Genomic DNA, 21,476 nt, shown 5'->3' on the forward strand with positions numbered 1-21,476 from the left:
AACACATAAGTCAGATACTTCCTAGCATATCTGGGTGTTGGCCTACCCCTTTGGTCCTTTCGACCGGTAACAGGGTCTATCCCACCCCTCCTACCACTATCATATAATGTCATAGCATACTAGCACATAAAGCATAATAGATAATGGCATACCAGATAATTATCACAAAGATAATCATGTCTACTATAATCACCTACTAGTGGGTCGACATTGGTGCCTTAGACCCACTTCTACTAGAAGGTAACTCACCTCCCACTGCTGAAGTCCATTGCAGGAAATCCTTAGCTGCTATCCTGGCAACTCCCTGAGCTATCAATACCAAAACATCACCCAATTAGCAATTAGGTTCCAAACCATGATCCATAATCCTTACTTGGGGTAAAATGACCATTTTACCTCTGGCCCAACAAGACCCATCATTAAGGCCTAAGCCCAAAACCAATAAGGTTCAAAACCATAATATCCATAAAAGCCCAACATATGGCCCAATTTCCAATTTTGCCCCATCCCTTCGCATGGGCCTTAACCTAGGGCCCAATAATGCTTCTCTAGTCCAAATGGTCCGAGTCAAAGTCGAAGTCAACACTCCGAGTTGACTCAACTTGTCGAGTTTGATCTTCAACTCGCCGAGTTCTCATGAATCTCAAAATCGTGACTTTTCACATCAACTCGTCGAGTCTTCCCACAACTCGTCGAATTTTTCCTTTTTAGAATCGGGACATTTCAAGAACAACTCGTCGAGTTCTCTCATGAAATTTTCGAGTTCTTTAGTCTGTTAAGCTCTTCTTAATGTATTAAGCTCCTATCCTTCAAACCTAAGCTCCATTCTTTATATTCATACTGAAAATGTCCTTTTAAGGGTAAAGTTTCCAACTTTACCCGTTAATACCCTTCCTTAATCGTTTTATCTCCAACCCTAACTCTTTAAGACCTAGATATTGATCCAAAAGCCATTAATACTTCAAGTTAAGGCATACAAACTGAGATCTAGACCCTAAACACTACATGAACACATAAAGTCTCTGACTTTCCTTCCATGCATGGCCTTTTGGAGCTTAAAAGGCCAAAATGGCATCCTAAAGCTTGCATGGGACTTCAATGGCCATAAAGTTTGCACCTTTATGTCGTGAAAGCCCTTCAAGGACCTAGATCTGGAAGTATACTCATTTGGGACGTCCATTTCCCAAGGACCATGCTACTTGGACCAAAACCCAATAAAAGTGAAAGTGAATAGATCTAAGTAATCATTAAGGAAGTTTGAGACTTGCTTACCAGAAAATGTTGCAAATGGAGTGGAGTTTCTAGATCTATAATCTCCTTCTTGAGTCCTCAAGCTTCTCCTTCTTCCTCAAGCTTCACATACACAAGATTTCTCTCAAAAATGGAAAACAAGGTCACACAATGCATTAGGGTTTCGAGATCTAGGGTTTGGGACTTGGAGGATGGAAATGAGGCCAGTCTATGGAGGTTAAAGTGTTTAAATAGGGTGCAAAGTCCCAATTTTAGGGTTTCCCAAACCCAGTCCAATTCGTCGAGTTGGTCCTCCCCAACTCGTCGAGTTGGTCTTCCAAAACGCACGGTCCAGCATTCCAACACGTCGATTTTTCATCCTTGAACTCGATGAGTTGGCTTCTTAATTGAAGTTTTTCTTTCCTTAATTAGTCATTAGAATTCAAGATGTTACAACATCAGTCAGTCACAAAGTCAAAACCTACATTTTGGTCACATGACAGGCCTTTTTCAAGTCCCAAGGACACTCCCATGAAACAAACCGCTAGTACCGGTCACAAGAAACAAGCCACATCCTTCGGACCGTTGCATAAATATGGTCTTCGGATAAATGAGAAAAATCTTGCTTTTGGATTCTATCCACTGGAAGAGTCACGTCCAATCCCAACCCATAACATTCCAAAAAATATATAACATCCTGGACTTGGACTGAAACCTGAAAGAATCTTATTCATAAGTCCCACGAGCATGCATTTCTTAAGAAAGTATCCCACGTTACCCATGGATCCAAACTTGTTTGGGTGCCCAAACTAACTCTCTGATTTTGTAGGCAATGTGCAAGAGGGAATAAGAGGAAGAATGGTTAATCGATAGTGCCTGTTCCTTGAACATGACTGGAAGGTTAGAATACCTTCGAGATTTCAGGCCAATCAACAATGGTGGATGCCTCACTTTTGGAAACAATGCAAACGGAATTATCAGGGGTTATGGAGTATTGACTACGGGAAGCTTCTCTATACAACGGGTTGCTTACATAGAAGGTTTAAAATATAATTTTATCAGTATGGGTCAATTATGCAAAGTTGGTCATCGGGTTGAGTTTGATAATGAATAATGCTACATTATGACGAATGACAGAAATACTTGCTTGATCAAATCTAAAGCTAAATGGACAATGTATCCATTGGATGTCTCTTTGATCATTGGCAAACCGCAGTTGTGTTTTCTGTCCAAGCCAGTGTCTGAAGTAAGTTGGTTATGGCACTGCAAACTTGCTCACCTCAATTTCAAATACATCAACAACCTGGTAACCGAAGAGCTAGTTCGTGGACTACCAATCCTAAAGTACAACAATGATAAGGTATGCTCAACTTGTGAATGTGGAAAACAAACAAAGGGTAGCCATCCTCTGATAGTTGATTCTTCAATCGTTGAACCATTAGAGCTACTTCACATTGATCTCTGCGGTCCATGTACCGTAGCCAACCTACACCACAAGAAATATATTATGGTCATAGTTGATGACTTCACTCGGTTTACTTAGGTCTTCTTTTGAGACTCAAATCAGACACACCGCAGATCATGATCAACTTCATCAATTAAATAGAACTGCAAATCAAACTAATAGTCAGATGGATAAGGCGTGATAATGGCACTGAATTTACAAATTAACCTTTTGAATAGGTTCTTAGTTTCCAAGGGCATCAGTCACAACTTCTCGGCACCCTACACACCATAACAAAACGGAGTAGTGGAGCGAAGAAATAGAAAATTAGTCGAAGCAGCCAGATCAATGCTTAACTTTGCCAATCTTCCTCTCTAATTCTGGGCAGGAGTAGTGGCTACTGCATGCTTTGTTCAGAATCGAAGAATCATTTGCAAATGTTTCAACAAGACTCCCTATGAAGGTCTCAAAAACCGTAAACCCAATGTTCGATTCTTTCATATTTTTGGTTGCAAATGTTTTGTGATCAAAAAAGGAATCATATTAACAAGTTTTCACCAAAGTCAGATGAAGGAATTTTTTTAGGTTACTCAAGCAACAAAGTTGCACATAGGGTACTCATATGGCGTACAAGACTAATAGTCGAAAGCTTTCATGTTAAATTTGATGACTATTACGTCCGCAACACTACTCCTTCAACAGAAACAAAGTATATACTGGAAAGTGATATCCCAGCCTCCTCGGGCCCGTTAAACATAGTTGAAGTAAACTATGGTGACCTCTTCGATCCTGCATAGACAACTCATCTTTCAGAAATTTTGGTGTCTCCGGTAGCCCAACAACAACATGTAGACATCTCTATACCAATCCAGTCTGATGGAACATCATTCAATAATTCCACCTTTCCGGTTGAGAGGGAAAGACCAGTTCCTTTGGAAGTAACAACCATTGAGGTTCCAGTATTTGAAGATCATGCTACAACGCCTACCCGCAGACCAATCAATCAATAAAACATATATGTAAACTCCAAGGATGAAGAAGTTGAAAACATTGATAGAAGAACGGATCCAAGGATTATTAATCACTCATCAGTCCAAGAGGAACAAACGTCACTAGCTCAGGGGCAACTCTCATCAATTCAGGGGGGAACTTCAATCTACAATCCAAGGGGAATTTCCATTACCTACCGTATAGACCGTTCCTACCACAGAGCCCATACCAACAGTCCAAGACTCATATGTGGGTTGTTCTTAAATTGAGTGGGAACTACCTTCTCCAACCGCAATGTCCTCAGATGTAGAAGATATTCCCTCAACCGCAGCCGTAGACCATCAACAATTACGACTACATGTCTGGACAAGACATCATCCATCGAGTTAAATCATCAGCAACCCATCCTCAGGTATTCAAACTCGATCCTCCATTGATTTAAATAACCATTATCATTATGCAGCATTCATGTCTGTCACACCCCCGAATCAGACGGCGGAAACGTCCGAGGGCTCGCGTGACTTAAATTGAATATCATCACAATGATTATACATGAAACACAACATAAACTTCACCATGCATTAATACATAACGATTGGCATTGTTCACATCCAGTACATTGTTTAAATATTACATATCCATAGCATCAATTGTTTGAGAGTTTTCAAAACATAACATCCTAACATACTTGATATTACCCTTCAGCTTACCTGTTACCTGAGAATACAAGTTATTTTGAAAAACGTCAACATATGAAATGTTGGTGAGTTCATAAGCAGGGTTGTGATAAAAATGATTTGTGTAGTTTATAAAACCCAGAAAATCCGATATTTTCTGAAAAGACAATTGTTTATCAAAGAGTGAAGATCCATATGTTGGTGCATGAATGATTTCAAAACGTGTATAAATGGGAAGTTTTGTATTATAGTTATAGAAAGATACAAGCGAGTGGTGCTGATTTCCTCGAAAAACCCGATGTTTTCCGATAACATAAAATATAATTGTTTTCAAATTGTTATACTGCTACACGAGTGATTTTGATTACTTTTCCTTGATTACTCTGATGGTATTGGATTTATTTAATTACGTGAGTCGTTATAACCATGCATAATAATGACTAGTTCGTCTGTTTGGCATCCTAATGTATGCCGGAATTGATCTTAAGATTTTGTCACCCTAGACTGGCCGAGTCTAACTGTAGCGAACAGCTGAGGTGTGGGGGAGTCACCCCCGTATAGATCTATACACAAACTCTCGCTCTCCTTCCAGGAGACTTTGATTATAAATACAGACTACGAACGACCCTCAGAGGTGTCGCCCGTTATTACTCACTTAATCCAAACGAAATTGATTACTATTGATTAACGACCTGTATTTGTTTACTTGAATTGAAGGTAAGCCTAACAAATGAGGAGAAGAGGATTATAAGGTCCTGCTAATTACGTGTGTTATTTAAGGCTGTTGGTTATACGAAGGACGCATTGGCCCATTTCATATTTGATTTAATTTTTGGACCTTACTAGCAATGCTAATGGGCCACCAAGGCCCAATAGCGTATATAAGCCATTGAGGGTCCCTTAAACATGTAATTGGGTCACCGGAGGCCCAATAAACATTTATTATTAGTGTTAGGCCCAAAAGTCATGTCAATGGGCCACGAAGGTCCAATAAGCATGATTAGGATCTCTCAAGCCCAACTATTTGGATATTTACTTGTTTTAGGTATAGTATAATTGTTGGAAAGTTTGATTGAACGATTGTTATCTTCGTATCGGCACGAGGCCGGTCAGTTGTTTATAACGATATTTGGATTTATACGTATATTAATCTTTCTATTTTCATGAGTTGTAGTTTGGTATTTTTGACTCAAATATCTTAAAAACAAAATAATTGGTTCAAAATGTTGGTTTGACCTTTTTCAGCCCTTCTTTAATAAAAATAACAATTTTAGTCCCTTATTTTGAAAAAGAAACATTTTAGGCCCTTAAACCATTTTCTTGACATTTTTGCCCCATAGACTTGTTTAAAAGGTGATTTTTGTTCAAAATTTACTCTTTGGCAGTTTCAGCCCTTCCAGTAAGGAATTTTTCAGTTAAAACCCAAACTTTTCGCAACTTTTACAATTTCGGCCTAAAATCCAAAAAGTTTACATTTTTTATCCTTGTTTGGAAAATAAATCATTTTAACCCCTGAATTGGTTTTGTTTACCCTTTTTACCTCCTGTTTTAAGAAGTTTATCTTTTCAACCCCTTGAAAATTTGGTTTTTCGCAATTTTGGGCTTAATGGGCCGAAAAGCCCAAAAATTGGCCCATTAAGCTACAAATTACATTTCTAGCCCTTTAAAGAGTATGATATTCATAAAAACATTTATTTTTACTGTTTTGACTCTTTTAGACGTTAAAAAAACCATGGATGGCAACTCTTAACTCAACTTTTAATTGTTTGACAAATTTAGCCCAAAAAATGAGTTTTATGTTGCATTTTGTTTATTATGACTAAAGTTAGGAACTTTTCTTGACTTGTTCAATAAAAGTATATTAGATCATGTTTGTTTCCCCTTTTGTGTCATAGATCTCGATATTTCTTCCCTTTTTGTTACATATTTACCACATAAACACATAAAATCACACATACATACATGAAATCATACATAACATACACATACACATAGATCTACACATTTTACTTGTATTCCCCCCCCCCATAAAACTTGTGAAAACCGAAAAGAGAGGGGTATGAACTCACCTTGAGTTTGTGGGTTCGGTTTTGAAGAAGAAGTGAAAGAGTTTGATGCTATTTTCGGCCCTAGCAAGCTTTCTTGGATGGATCTCGAACTTAGTAGGTTTCTAGGAGTATGATCACCAAAAACTTACTTAGAATGAGTGATCTAACATGAAGATGAAGTTATACAACTTAAGTGTGGTAGGACTTACCAAGAATTGATGATTTTTGATGATGAAACTCTTCTTGAAGATGTTCAAATTCTCGAAAATTTGAGAGAAGATGTAAGAGTGTTCTTGTGAGTGTTTAAGAGAATTTGGAAGAGTGTGGGTGTGTGTGATATGTTCTCGGCCGAAGACAAGGGGAAGAAGAGGGAAGAGAGAGATAAGGATGTGATGGATGCATGGTAACATGAGATGGTTGCATGGAAGACCAAAATATAATACGGAGGTGGCTAACCCTCCTTATTTCATTAATTTCCATTTTTTTTTTGTTTTCCTCTTGGGCCGAGAAAGAGAAAAGAGAGAAGAGAATTTGGGCCTTGAGTGCTTAAGTCCAAGATATGGGTCCAATATACATCAAAGCATGAGTTTTATGGCCCTTTGGGTTTAATTAAATTTGTTATGGCCCAATAAGGGTATTTTATTTCATTCTAGGCCCATTATGGCCCAAAATGTTAAAATAAAAGAAAGTGGGTCCAATTAGAGCCCATATAAGAGTTCTAAGCCCAAAATAATCAAATTGGAAACTTATTGGTCCATTAGGCCCAATAAGAAAATCCTAGTCCAAAATGGACTTAAACCGGGATTTTTAGGGTTTCCAACCTTTTGTTGACTACTTGAATGTTTGTGTAGAGTATTTGATGGAATTTTTGTGATCATTGAACAAGCATCATACATGTTTTTTTTTCCAAGCTTTAACTACAATGTTATCTTTGTTAAGGGTTTTACAAGGTATCAGAATTTCCAGTTGTGACATCATCCCCCCGTTAGAGGGAATTTCATCCCGAAATTCTTTTTAAAGTTAAATTTCAGAATGCGAGAATAGTTGAGGGTACTTCTGCTTCATCTGGTCTTCGCGTTCCCATGTGAACTCTGGTCAGCGTCTCGCGTTCCATCGAACTTTCACAATCGGAATGCAACTTTGCTTAGTATGCTTCACTTCCCTGTCCATGATTTCGACTGGTTCTTCGATGAACAGGAGATTCTCATTGATTTAGATTTTTTCTAATGGAATGACGAGGGTTTCGTCGGATAAGCACTTCTTTAAATTGGAGACATGGAACACGGGGTGTACACTGTTAAGCTCAGCGGGTAGCTGTAGTCTATAAGCCACTGGACCTATTCGGGCAAGAATCTCGAAGGGTCCAATGTATCGAGGGTTTAGTTTTCCCCGCTTCCCAAAACGAATCACCCTTTTCCAGGGAGAGACCTTTAATAACACCCTATCTCCGACTTTAAATTCCAAGGGCTTTCGTCGCTTATCGGCGTAGCTCTTTTGTCTGTCTCGTGATGATTGCAGTCGGGCCCTGATCTGAATTATCTTCTCGGTCGTTTCGCGTATGATTTCTGGTCCTGTTAATGCATTGTCTGGTGTTTGTCCTCTTGCTAGCTGAGTGTCTCCTACCTCAGCCCAACACAACGGTGATCTACATTTACACCCGTACAATGCCTCGAAAGGAGCGACTTTGATGCTTGAGTGATAACGTTATTGTACGAGAATTCGATCAAAGGCAAGTGGGTATCCCACGACCTTCCAAAGTCTATCACACATGCGCGAAGCATATCTTCTAGCGTTTGAATGGTTCGCTCGCTTTGACCATCTGTTTGTGGGTGGTAGGCAGTGCTCATGTCAAGTTGTGTTCCCATAGCTTTCTGAAGCGATTGCCAAAAGCGTGAAGTAAACCTATTATCTCTATCTGAGATGATAGATATTGGCACTCCTTGGAATCTCACGATTTCCTTGATATAGATCCTTGTCAGACATTCCATCTTGTATGTTTCTTTTATTGGCAGGAAATGAGCGGATTTTGTCAACCTATCAACTATTACCCATATGGTATCCAAACCATCAGTCGTCTTGGGGAGTTTGGTCACAAAGTCCATAGTAATCCTTTCCCATTTCCACTCGAGAATTACTGGTTGCTGTAGTAACCCCGAGGGCTTCTGATATTCCACCTTTACTTTAGCACATGTTAGGTACTTGCTAACGTAAGTGGCAATTTCTGCCTTCATGTTAGGCCACCAATAATGTTGCTTGACATCCAGGTACATTTTATCCGAACCCGGATGGATGGAGTATCGTGTCTTGTGGGCTTCATTCATGACTACTTCTCTGAATCCCCCAAGTTTAGGGACCCAAATGCGGTTCATGAAGTAATATGCTCCGTCCTCCTTCACTTCGAAATTCTTTTCCATTCCACGTAACGCTTCGCTTGTTTTGTTTTCTGCCTTCATGGCATCGAACTGGGCTGCCTTGATTTGAGAGGTCAGGTGGGATTGGATGGTTATGGAGAGAGTCTTCAAACGATTATTCGAGTAATCCTTTCGACTCAAGGCATCAGCTACCACGTTAGCCTTACCTGGGTGGTACTTGATCTCGCACTCATAATCGTTCATCAGTTCAACCCATCTTCGTTGCCTCATGTTTAACTCTTTTTGATTTAAAATATGTTGGAGACTCTTGTGGTCAGTGAAAATGGTGCACTTCGTACCGTAAAGGTAGTGCCTCCAAATCTTCAAGGTGAAGACCACAGCTCCTAATTCAAGATCATGGGTTGTATAATTCACCTCATGTGTCTTTAGTTGTCGGGACGCATAAGTTATCACCTTCGCACGCTGCATGAGCACACATCCTAAACCTTGATTCAACGCATCGCAGTAGACTACGAAGTCCTCTGTTCCCTCTAGTAGTGATAATACTGGTGCACTGCAGAGTGCTTGCTTCAGAGTTCGGAATGCAGCTTCTTGCTTATCCGTCCATTCAAAGGGTACACCCTTTTGCGTAAGCAAGGTAAGTGGCTTGGCTGTTTTGGAGATGTTCTGAATGAACCTCCTGTAATAGCCTGCGAGACCTAAAAATTGGCGAATTTATGTGGGTGTCGTTGGGATCGCCCATCCTTCGATGGCTTTAACTTTAGAAGGATTCACATGTATCCCTTCTTGACTAACAACATGACCTAAAATGTTCACACTACGGAGCCAAAGCTCACACTTAGAGAGTTTTGCGTATAACTTTTCGGTTCGCAGGGTTTCTAGGATTTGTCGGAGATGTCGGCCGTGTTCTTCTTCATTTCGAGAATAGACTAAGATATCGTCGATTAATACGATGACGAAGTTGTCGAGGAATGGTCGGCAGATTCGATTCATTAGGTCCATGAATGCGGTAGGGGCATTCGTTAAACCGAAGGGCATTATGACAAATTCATAATGTCCATAACGAGTTCGGAAGGCGGTTTTGGGGATATCCTCCTCCCGGAATTTGAGTTGGTGGTATCCGGATCGTAGATCTATCTTAGAGAAGTAACTTGCTCCTTGGAGTTGGTCAAATAGATCGTCGATTCTCGGAAGTGGATAGCGATTTTTGATAGTGAGTTTATTAAGTTCCCTGTAGTCAATACACATCCTAAAGGTACCTTCTTTCTTCTTAACAAAGAGAACCGGAGCTCCCCAAGGTGAGAAACTGGGTCGGATGAATCCTTTGTCCAAAAGTTCGCCGAGTTGACTGGACAACTCTTGCATTTCCGCAGGAGCCAATCTGTAGGGCGATTTGGCGATGGGTGTAGCTCCTGGCACAAGGTCAATTCGGAACTCGACTTGTCTCTCTGGGGGTATCCCCGGAAGATCTTCGGGAAAGACATCCGGAAACTCGCAAGTCACTGGGATGTCTCGAATATTGACCTCTTCTTTGGACTTATCCACAATATGAGCTAGAAACGTCAAGTCCTTCTTTCGTAGATACTTCTGTTCCTCAATGCACGAGATAAGACGAAGGTTCGTGCTGGGTTTGTCTCCGTATATAGTTAGGGTTTCACGATTTGGGAGGTGAAGGTGAACGACCTTCTAGTGACACATAATTTCAGCATGGTGGGGCCTTAACCAGTCCATGCTGATAATCACATCAAAACTCCTAATGGAAACAGGCATTAAGTTTATTTGAAAGACATGATGATTTAAGGTCAGGGTACATCCGATGTAGATTTCCCCAGTGGATTCTGTTTTCCCATTAGCCATTTCCACCGTAAAGGTTTCATTAAGCTTCTGGGGTTGTTATTTTAACAAGTGTTTGAATTTATTACTCACAAAGCTTCGTTCTGCCCCGATATCAAATAGGATGCATGCATAAGTGTGGTTTAGGAGAAACGTACCGGTGAGAACAGCGGGATCCTGAACCGCTTCTCCATGGCCCATGGCCAACACTCTTCCTGTTCCTCCATTCCCAGGGTTGTTGTTAGGGCAGTTTCGGCGGAAATGCCCTGTCTTTCCACATCCATAGCAGGTGTGGCTTGGTCCTGCATTGTTGCCGATGTTGTTGGTGTTGTTGTTGTTGCAGTTGTTGTTCTTGTTGTTGTTTCCTTGCCGTTGGTTCTGGGGAGGATAGGTCCTGCAACATTTTGCCGTGTGACCCTTCCGATTGCAGCTGGTACACTACATCTCCCTGCATTCGCCATTATGGTGGAGACTGCACTTGTTGCACTTTGGGAGATTCCCGGAATACTGCCTAGGGGCACTTGAATTAGTTGAGGCTGGAGCATGTGGTGTGGAGGGTGCTTGGGTGGTTGCAGCATTGACTGTCACTGTTTGTTGCTTCTTTGACGACTCTGAGCCTTGTCGCCCTTTTCTCTTGTTGTTCTTTCCTTTCTTGTTGTCACTCTCCTTCTTGCCTTCAGTTTCCACTGGCTTCTCGCCCTTCTTGTTGTTGTGGTCGTACAGTTTCTTAGCCAACCTCTTGGCATTGTCGAAGGTTTCAGGATTTGCAGCTATCACATTCCTTGAATTGGGGAGGTTACTCCCCAGTTGAATCGTTCGATTTTCTTTCCCTCTGAAGTAATCATGCCAGGGCACAACAGTGATAGTTCCCTAAACCTTGATATGTATACATCTATATCAGAATTTCGGATGGTGAGATTCCACAGTTCTTGCTCCATTTTCTGAATTTCGCCTCGTGGGCAGTACTCAACCATCAGCATTTCTTTCAACTCCGCCCACGGCAAAGCGTTGGCTACGGGGAGAGTCATGGCCTCTACATGTCCATTCCACCAGGTGAGAGCCTTGTCAACAAATATGCATGCGGAAAACTTCACTTTCACCTCCTCGGGGCATTCACATATCTCAAATACTGATTCCACCTTTTCCATCCATCTCTTTAGGGTTATCATTCCACCCGTGCCATTAAAGGTTCGTGGCTTGGCATTGGTGAAATCTTTGTAAGAGCATGTCTTGGTAGGTCCTTGATTTATCCCGTTGTTCGAACTTCCAGCCCCTTGTCCATTGCCTCAACCATTGTTCCCTTGATGGATTTGCGCCATGGCTGTAGTAACCGCAGTAGATACAGCTGCTTGGAATGCAGCTGAGTTGACTTCGGGTGGGGTTGGTCCAAGGTTTCCACGGGTTGGTCGTTGAGGCATCTTTCTGTCATGGAACGGAAAGATGTTGAGTGCCTATGATTCTTGTGAGATTGTGGTCCTATAAACTAGGTGCATTGCATGTACTTAAGTGGTTTCACAAATTAGCATACAATCATGGATACATAACAGATAACAACATCACAATAGAGCACATAAAATTTTCCATTAATAATATTCGTACTTTGATACATGAAAACTTGCTCGTAGGAGCATACATAAGTGGTGCGAGTTCGGCAGCGTAACGACTCTATGAGTAGTGTAATCACTAAAACATAGGGTCGCTGGTACATAGCATAGATCATATAAGCATAATACTAAAGATAGATATGACTAGCCCTAGTCATGGTAGGATGCGCCAGGGGGTGGTGCTGATGAAGTGGACGCTCCCTGAAGGCGAGCCACCTGTCGTTCCGCGTCTCGAAGGCGAGTCTCCCATCTCACCTGCCTCATGTGGAACTCTCGGATAACCTCTCGCGTCTCCTGTTCTGCACGCTCAACTCTAGTCCGCATCTGGTGCATCTGATTGGCGGTGCTCTGAGCTAGGTCGCCAGTGTTCCACAATCGTCTCACCATGACCGGAAGCGCGTGATCAGCTGGTCATCCCTCCCTCAAGTCGTAGAACTCGCATGCCATGCCAAACGGAGGTCGTTGTCCTTATTGTCTACTCCACCTCCAAAGATCGATACCCCAGGGGGTGTAGGGCCAGTCGGGCCCATCTGGTGAGCGGGCACCCTAGTCGGGTAAGGGGGGTTGATGACTTCGGACTCCGCGTCCGAATCACCGTCATCGTTGGGTTCCTCTTCAAGATCTTCTTCGGCTTCCTCTTCTTCCAGGTCCACCACTGGCTCAGCAGGTCCGCCCTCGACTTCCGCCTCAGGTTCCTCTTCAGACCCTTCCTCAGGGTCTTCTTCAGGTTCCTCCTCCATCCATTCGTTATTCCCCTGATTAGGGAAATACGGATCTCCGGGGTGATGGAAGTCGGACATACTGTCTGCGTGAGTATATAAATGTACTAATATTATTCCTAAGATGTTTTAATTATTATGTAAATTGAGTTGATGTTCTTTTCTTGGTAACAGGGGGGTAAATTTTTAGGTTTACCATCCATATAGGTTTCCCCGGGGCATGTAATAGTTGTACTTCGGAGAAAATGTAGTTGATCAGGCTACATCCACTCCCTAATACAACTAAGAACAGTCCCGACTCAACCGAGATGTCGGTTTTATCTTATTTGATTTGGTATTATGTTCTTTTTCCTATATCGCACAAGTAAAGATATTTTATCGTTGTGTTTTAATTGTTTTGTTCATAGTTGTTTTTGTCCCTCTTTGGTTTATAGTTCCATATCAATGTGTGGTTAGATATGCCAGTTCACTATAAACAGAGCTCTGATACCAACCTGTCACACCCCTGAACCAGACGGCGGAAAAGTCCGAGGGCTCGCGTGACTTAAATTGAATATCATCACAATGATTATACATGAAACACAACATAAACTTCACCATGCATTAATACATAACGATTGACATTGTTCACATCCAGTACATTGTTTAAATATTACATATCCATAGCATCAATTGTTTGAGAGTTTTCAAAACATAACATCCTAACATACTTGATATTACCCTTCAGCTTACCTGTTACCTGAGAATACAAGTTATTTTGAAAAACCTCAACATATGAAATGTTGGTGAGTTCATAAGCAGGGTTGTGATAAAAATGATTTGTGTAGTTTATAAAACCCAAAAAATCTGATATTTTGTGAAAAGACAATTGTTTATCAAATTGTGAAGATCTATAAGTTGGTGCATGAATGATTTCAAAACGTGTATAAATGGGAAGTTTTGTATTATAGTTATAGAAAGATACAAGCGAGTGGTGCTGATTTCCTCGAAAAACCCGATTTTTTCCGATAACATAAAATATAATTGTTTTCAAATTGTTATACTGCTACACGAGTGATTTTGATTACTTTTCCTTGATTACTCGGATGGTAGTGGATTTATTTAATTACGTGAGTCGTTATAACCATGCATAATAATGACTAGTTCGTCTGTCTTGGCATCCTAATGTACGCCAGAATTGATCTTAAGATTTTGTCACCCTAGACTGGCCGAGTCTAACTGTAGCGAACAGCTGAGGTGTGGGGGAGTCACCCCCGTATAGATCTATACACAAACTCTCGCTCTCCTTCCAGAAGACTTTGATTATAACTACAGACTACGAACGACCCTCAGAGGTGTCGCCCGTTATTACTCACTTAATCCAAACGAAATTGATTACTATTGATTAACGACCTGTATTTGTTTACTTGAATTGAAGGTAAGCCTAACAAACGAGGAGAAGAGGATTATAAGGTCCTGCTAATTACGTGTGTTATTTAAGGCTGTTGGTTATACGAAGGACGCATTGGCCCATTTCATATTTGATTTAATTTTTGGACCTTACTAGCAATGCTAATGGGCCACCAAGGCCCAATAGCGTATATAAGCCATTGAGGGTCCCTTGAACATGTAATTGGGTCACCGGAGGCCCAATAAACATTTATTATTAGTGTTAGGCCCAAAAGTCATGTCAATGGGCCACGAAGGTCCAATAAGCATGATTAGGATCTCTCAAGCCCAACTATTTAGATATTTACTTGTTTTAGGTATAGTATAATTGTTGGAAAGTTTGATTGAACGATTGTTATCTTCGTATCGGCACGAGGCCGGTCGGTTGTTTATAACGATATTTGGATTTATACGTATATTCATCTTTCTATTTTCATGAGTTGTAGTTTGGTATTTTTGACTCAAATATCTTAAAAACAAAATAATTGGTTCAAAATGTTGGTTTGACCTTTTCAGCCCTTCTTTAATGAAAATAACAATTTTAGTCCCTTATTTTGAAAAAGAAACATTTTAGGCCCTTAAACCATTTTCTTGACATTTTTGCCCCATACACTTATTTAAAAGGTGATTTTTGTTCAAAATTTACTCTTTGGCAGTTTCAGCCCTTCCAGTAAGGAATTTTTCAGTTAAAACCCAAACTTTTCGCAACTTTTACAATTTTGGCCTAAAATCCAAAAAGTTTACATTTTTTATCCTTGTTTGGAAAATAAATCATTTTAACCCCTGAATTGCTTTTTTTTTTACCCTTTTTACCTCCTGTTTTAAGAAGTTTATCTTTTCAACCCCTTGAAAATTTGGTTTTTCGCAATTTTGGGCTTAATGGGCCGAAAAGCCCTAAAATTGGCCCACTAAGCTACAAATTACATTTCTAGCCCTTTAAAGAGTATGATATTCATAAAAACATTTATTTTTACTGTTTTGACTCTTTTAGACCTTAAGAAAACCGTGGATGGCAACTCTTAACTCAACTTTTAGTTGTTTGACAAATGTAGCTCAAAAAATGAGTTTTATGCTGCATTTTGTTTATTATGACTTAAGTTAGGAACTTTTCTTGACTTGTTCAATAAAAGTATATTAGATCATGTTTGTTTCCTCTTTTGTGTCATAGATCTCGAGATTTCTTCCCTTTTTGTTACATATTTACCACATAAACACATAAAATCACACATACATACATGAAATCATACATAACATACACATACACATAGATCTACACATTTTACTTGTATTCGACCCCATAAAACTTGTGAAAACTGAAAAGAGAGGGGTATGAACTCACCTTGAGTTTGTGGGATCGGTTTTGAAGAAGAAGTGAAAGAGTTTGATGCTATTTTCGGCCCTAGCAAGCTTTCTTGGATGGATCTCGAACTTAGTAGGTTTCTAGGAGTATGATCACCAAACACTTACTTAGAATGAGTGATCTAACATGAAGATGAAGTTATACAACTTAAGTGTGGTAGGACTTACCAAGAATTGATGATTTTTGATGATGAAACTCTTCTTGAAGATGTTCAAATTCTCGAAAATTTGAGAGAAGATGTAAGAGTGTTCTTGTGAGTGTTTGAGAGAATTTGGAAGAGTGTGGGTGTGTGTGATGTGTTCTCGGCCGAAGACAAGGGGAAGAAGAGGGAAGAGAGAGATAAGGATGTGACGGATGCATGGGAACATGAGATGGTTGCATGGAAGACCAAAATATAATAAGGAGGTGGCTAACCCTCCTTATTTCATTAATTTCCATTTTTTTTTGTTTTCCTCTTGGGCAGAGAAAGAGAAAAGAGAGAAGAGAATTTGGGCCTTGAGTGCTTAAGTCCAAGATATGGGTCCAATATACATCAAAGCATGAGTTTTATGGCCCTTTGGGTTTAATTAAATTTGTTATGGCCCAATAAGGGTATTTTATTTCATTCTAGGCCCATTATGGCCCAAAATGTTAAAATAAAATAAAGTGGGTCCAGTTAGAGCCCATATAAGAGTTCTAAGCCCAAAATAATCAAATTGGAAACTTATTGGTCCATTAGGCCCAATAAGAAAATCCTAGTCCAAAATGGACTTAAACCGGGATTTTTAGGGTTTCCAACCTTTTGTTGACTACTTGAATGTTTGTGTAGAGTATTTGATGGAATTTTTATGATCATTGAACAAGCATCATACATGATTTTTTTCCAAGCTTTAACTACAATGTTATCTTTGTTAAGGGTTTTACAAGGTATCAGAATTTCCAGTTGTGACAATGTCTTCGGTCGAGCCCAGAACAACAAAATAAGCGCTTATGGAGCCCGATTGGATCATTGCAATGCAAAGAGCTCGCTGAGTTTGAAAGAAATAAAGTTTGGAAATTGGTACCGAAACAAAAAGGTCACACAATCGTCGGAAATGGGTGTATAAGAACAAGTTAGATGAATCTGGTGCGGTGGTAAGAAACAAAGCACGATTAGTCAGCAAGGGGTATACTCAACTCGAGGGTGTTGACTACGATGAAACATATGTCCCTATAGCAACAATGGAAGCCATACGCATCTTATTAGCGTATGCTGCTCACAAAAACATCAACTTTCATCAGATGGATGTAGAAAGTGTTTTCCTAAATGGCAAGCTGAAAGAGGAAGTATACCTATAACAACCTCCAGGCTTTGAAAGCTTAGAATTTCCAAATCACTATTAAAAGCTAGAGAAAGCAGTATACGGTCTAATACGGGTAGCTAGAGCGTGGTATGAGACTCTCTCTGAGTTTCTTTTCACCTCAGGATACAAAAGAGGTGTGATTGATCCCATTTTATTTAGACGAGCAAATGAAAATCACTTGATGCTTGTTCAAATATATGTAGATGAATTCATCTTTGGATCAACGGATCAGGGTATGGTGGATGAATTTGCAAGGCTCATGACAAGCAAGTTTCAAATGAGCATGAATAGAGATATCAATTTCTTTCTAGGACGTCAAGTTAAACAGGTCCCTCAAGGGATATTCGTTCATCAAGAAAAGTACACCACTGAATTGTTGAATAAGTTTTCAATGGACAATTTCTCCTCCACGAAGGTCCCGATGGCCTTTGGATATAAAATCTCAACTGACCCTACCGTAGAGTCAGTTGATCACAAGATTTATCGAGGAATGATTGGATCATTGATATACCTCACTGCCAATGGACGAGATATTGTGTTTGCAACTGGTTTGTGTGCTCGGTACCAAGCTGACCCTAAAGTATCTCACTTGACCGTAGTCAAGCAGATACTCAGGTATCTAAAGGGAAGTAAAGCATTGGGCCTTTGGTACCCTGCGGGTAACGATTTCAGTCTTCAAGCTTTCATAGATGCAGATCATGTCGGGTGCAGACTCGATCGTAAGAACACTTCGGGTGGATGTCAGTTCTTAGGACGACGATTAGTTAGCTGGTCTTCAAGGAAACAAAACTGTGTTTCTTTGTCTATGGCAGAGGCAGAATATGTGGCCGCAGCCAGCTGTTCTTCCCAAGTCCTTTGGATGAAGACTCAACTTATAGACTATGGTTACAGGATGCTACGGGTACCCATCTATTGTGATTCTGAGAGTGCAATAGTGATTTCTCATAATCCTATTCATCACTCGAAGACGAAACACATAGAACTTCGGTATCACTTCATCAAAGACCACATCCTTAAAGGTAACATTGAACTTATTTTGTACCCACTCACGAAGAAAAGCTGACATTTTTACCAAGGCACTCGACTCCACAAAGTTAAACGGATTTTTGGAAATGCTAGGAATGATGAATCCAGAACCGCAGTTCTTCCTGAAATGATAGGTACCGTAGACCATATCAGGTCTTCGGGGTGAATAACCTGATTCTTTTCTTTTCAAAACAAAACTCTTGAAGAAATTTACTCACATATGCTTCTCAATATACTTTGTACACTGAAATCACATATGATCCTTATACTTCTCAGGTCTCTTTATTTCTTTTATTTTTAACCTTCATGATCCAGTTTTTTCGCAGCTTTCACTACCGCATACACATTGAATGAACCTGCAAGTCATTAATTCCCAAATGCTTAAAATGATGATGTGTTCTACTTAATGAATCTTATAAACAAAAAAACATTATACAAAACATTCATTTTGTCACACATAACTTTTTCAGTATTCCTTAAAACTTTCCTTAGTCAGGTCTACTTTTGGATAAAAATAAAATAAATCGATTTTATATAAAAGAAATCTTTTTTGAAAGATCCTTTTCGCATCAAGTCATGTCACGCAACCTTTGGGGTCTAATCTGTTCCACTTCCCCATTTTTACAACGGATAAAAATACGTCACACCCTACAGTTAACTGGTGTGTCGTCATGGACCTGCAATGCATTTAATGCCCTACCTTTTCCGGAATAAAACATTTCTTTTGATTTATTTAAATTCAACTGATAATGGTAAAATCCCAAGGGTTTTTAACTTTAACAGTTGTAATTAAATTAATATCAATAACTTTTGACATCCGGAGGTATAAAAACCCCCATTACTTCCCAATATCGCTTTTACGCTATCTGAACTCTCTCGACGAACTCCTTCATCTTCTTCATATTCTTGCTAAAAGCTTTTTCCATCAAGTTCTCAAACTTTTTCTGAAATTATAGTGAAATACGACATCTCGAAGAAGCAATCAAAAGCCTCAGGCTCAGCTCGTCCAACAGGGTCTGATTCTACTATCAAAGACCTCACTCCATCGATTGCTCCTAGCAATTATAGAGGGATCTTTGAAGATCATCAATCATACAACGAAGCCATTAAACCGATAATCAAGTTTCTTCCAAAACACCCACTGTTGGGCGTATTCGATTCATTCATTGACGCAGTTCCATTGGCAATTCTCTACAAATGTGCCTTATCGGCATTCAGACCTAGCCACAATCTTCATGAAGTTCATATGAAACTAGTCGATGACTCTTTGGTGGTTCTGACCAAAGAGAAGTTCCTCTATGCAATCAAGCTAAGGATTCTTTCATCAACAAAGTTCTATACTCCAAGCTCAACATATGTGTTCACTACTCTCTATCAGATGGGGTATTAAGCAAAACTCAAAGGCATAGGCGAGTTCAAGATAAGCAAGTTGCCTACGGTTTGGCAATTTGTTTGCCACTTTGTGATCCGATGTCTCTCAGGCAGGACAGGAGGAACTGATAACATGAGCAAACAACTCCTTGACATTGTGTGGAGCATCTACATAGGAAATGCTGTTGATTACGGGCAAATCATATTGGATGATTTTCTTCAATACATCTCCAAGGAAGCACCAAAAGAAGGCTTGACAGAATTGACATTTGCGCGGTTTTTGATCACTATGTCTAGTTGATGTCCACAAGGATGTTAAACTTAGCATGGGCAATCACACCGACTTATTCTCTGCTTGCGATCTCAAGAGATACAATCTTTCCAAAGATCAAACTATTATTTGTCCCATCCGTAGATTACCCACGTACATTTTGAAGTCCATTGGACTCACTACCTTAGAGGTAGCTGACCATATAATGGCTACGAGTGATATTGCCCCATATCACTCTTCCTCGCCAAGACCCAGTCAGCTCACCGCAGTCCGGGTTCCACAACCAAAACCTTCAAAAGCCAGTCAATCTACCGCAGCACATGACCAGCCTCCAAAATCTAAAAGGGTTAAATCCCTTGGTGTCTCAAGGAAAACACCTGTGAACATTGTTAAAAAGAGAGTTGTTCCCTCAAAGAAACGAAAGGCGAAAACCGCAAAGCCTACTCCCACAGTCCCACCTTCTCCCCAAGTTCATGACATTCATGTTAATGTCACTGATGAACATCAAGATGAGCATTTAGATTCTCAAGATGTTTTTAGGAGAAAGAAATTAAAGATCATCCCCAGTTCTAGCCAAATGTGATCTAAGGCACATGCAGGAGTGTCTCAAAACACTCCCGCAACCATTCGAGTCACCACAGACTCACCCAAAAGAGCCCCAACTCACCACTCAGATACAGAAAGTGTATTTGTTTCATCTCATGATGGAGACAGACCTCCAATTCGAATTCACGTGAAACCAATTGTTACTACTCGCCCTAATATCTCCAGGGCTTCACAGCTACACGTCTTTGAACCCGAGGAGTTACTACTAGATACACATGTTGCACCGTAGGGCACTTATTTCTCATCCCTTGCCAGAACAAAGTAGAAGCCACACTTGACTTTAGGTCAAGGAGAGAAAGGAAGCTCTGGAAACCCTATACCACCTACATTACAATCAAGCGGTTTAGGCATGGTGAGCACAAACGTGCAATGATCCATGACCCCGAGGGACACCTCGATGCGTCAAGGACTTGACGGTTATGCTTCGGATGACTCTTGGACTCTATACCGTCAGATAACTGAGTCTAGAATCTGTAAATTTGAAGCTTTTAAACGAGCATTGCAAGCAAGAAAGGCACAACAGGTACAACAACAGCAACAAAAAGAAGAATCTCTCCAACTTGTAGAAAAATACTGGGCTACGATGTTCAATAATGCCAAAACAGTTCACGATATTTTGGCAATTCAACAATGGATGTTAGCAATGGAGCTTACTGTTCAACAAGCTCAAAACATGGAGAATGACGTTGGTCCTTCCAATCCTCCTATAAACGATGAAGCTCACGATTCGAATAATGATGGTACCGCAATCGAGACCAGTTCAGCCCCGATGTTTGGTCTTGATGGGGACAATCTCGTCGACGTTCAACAACCTCCTCTTTCTGATGATTTTATCATGGTTATTGACGATGAAAAATCAAGTGGATCTCAACATTCCACTTCGAAGCGCAAGCCAGAGAAGAAGAAAAATATAGCAGTTTCAAGGAGAGAATTCCTCAACCTTCAGGCCAAAGTATATCAAATCTTGGCTGCAATCACTACCAAAGAACCGCATCGGACTAATGTTCCAACACCGCAGTCGCTAATTGAACGTGTTGAAAGGGTAGAAACAAGGGAAAGAATGGCTGCAGAGCGGATGATTCTAAGGGTTGATATGGGTATACAAGATCTTGATAATCGAAGAACCGCATAGCACAAGGATTTCATGTCCAAAGCTGAAAACTTCATCACAGAGG

The sequence above is a fragment of the Lactuca virosa genome, chromosome 3 (assembly GCF_052849685.1).
Source record: "Lactuca virosa cultivar CGN04683 chromosome 3, Lactuca_virosa_CGN04683_v6, whole genome shotgun sequence".
In the NCBI taxonomy this organism is placed as follows: Eukaryota; Viridiplantae; Streptophyta; class Magnoliopsida; order Asterales; family Asteraceae; genus Lactuca; species Lactuca virosa.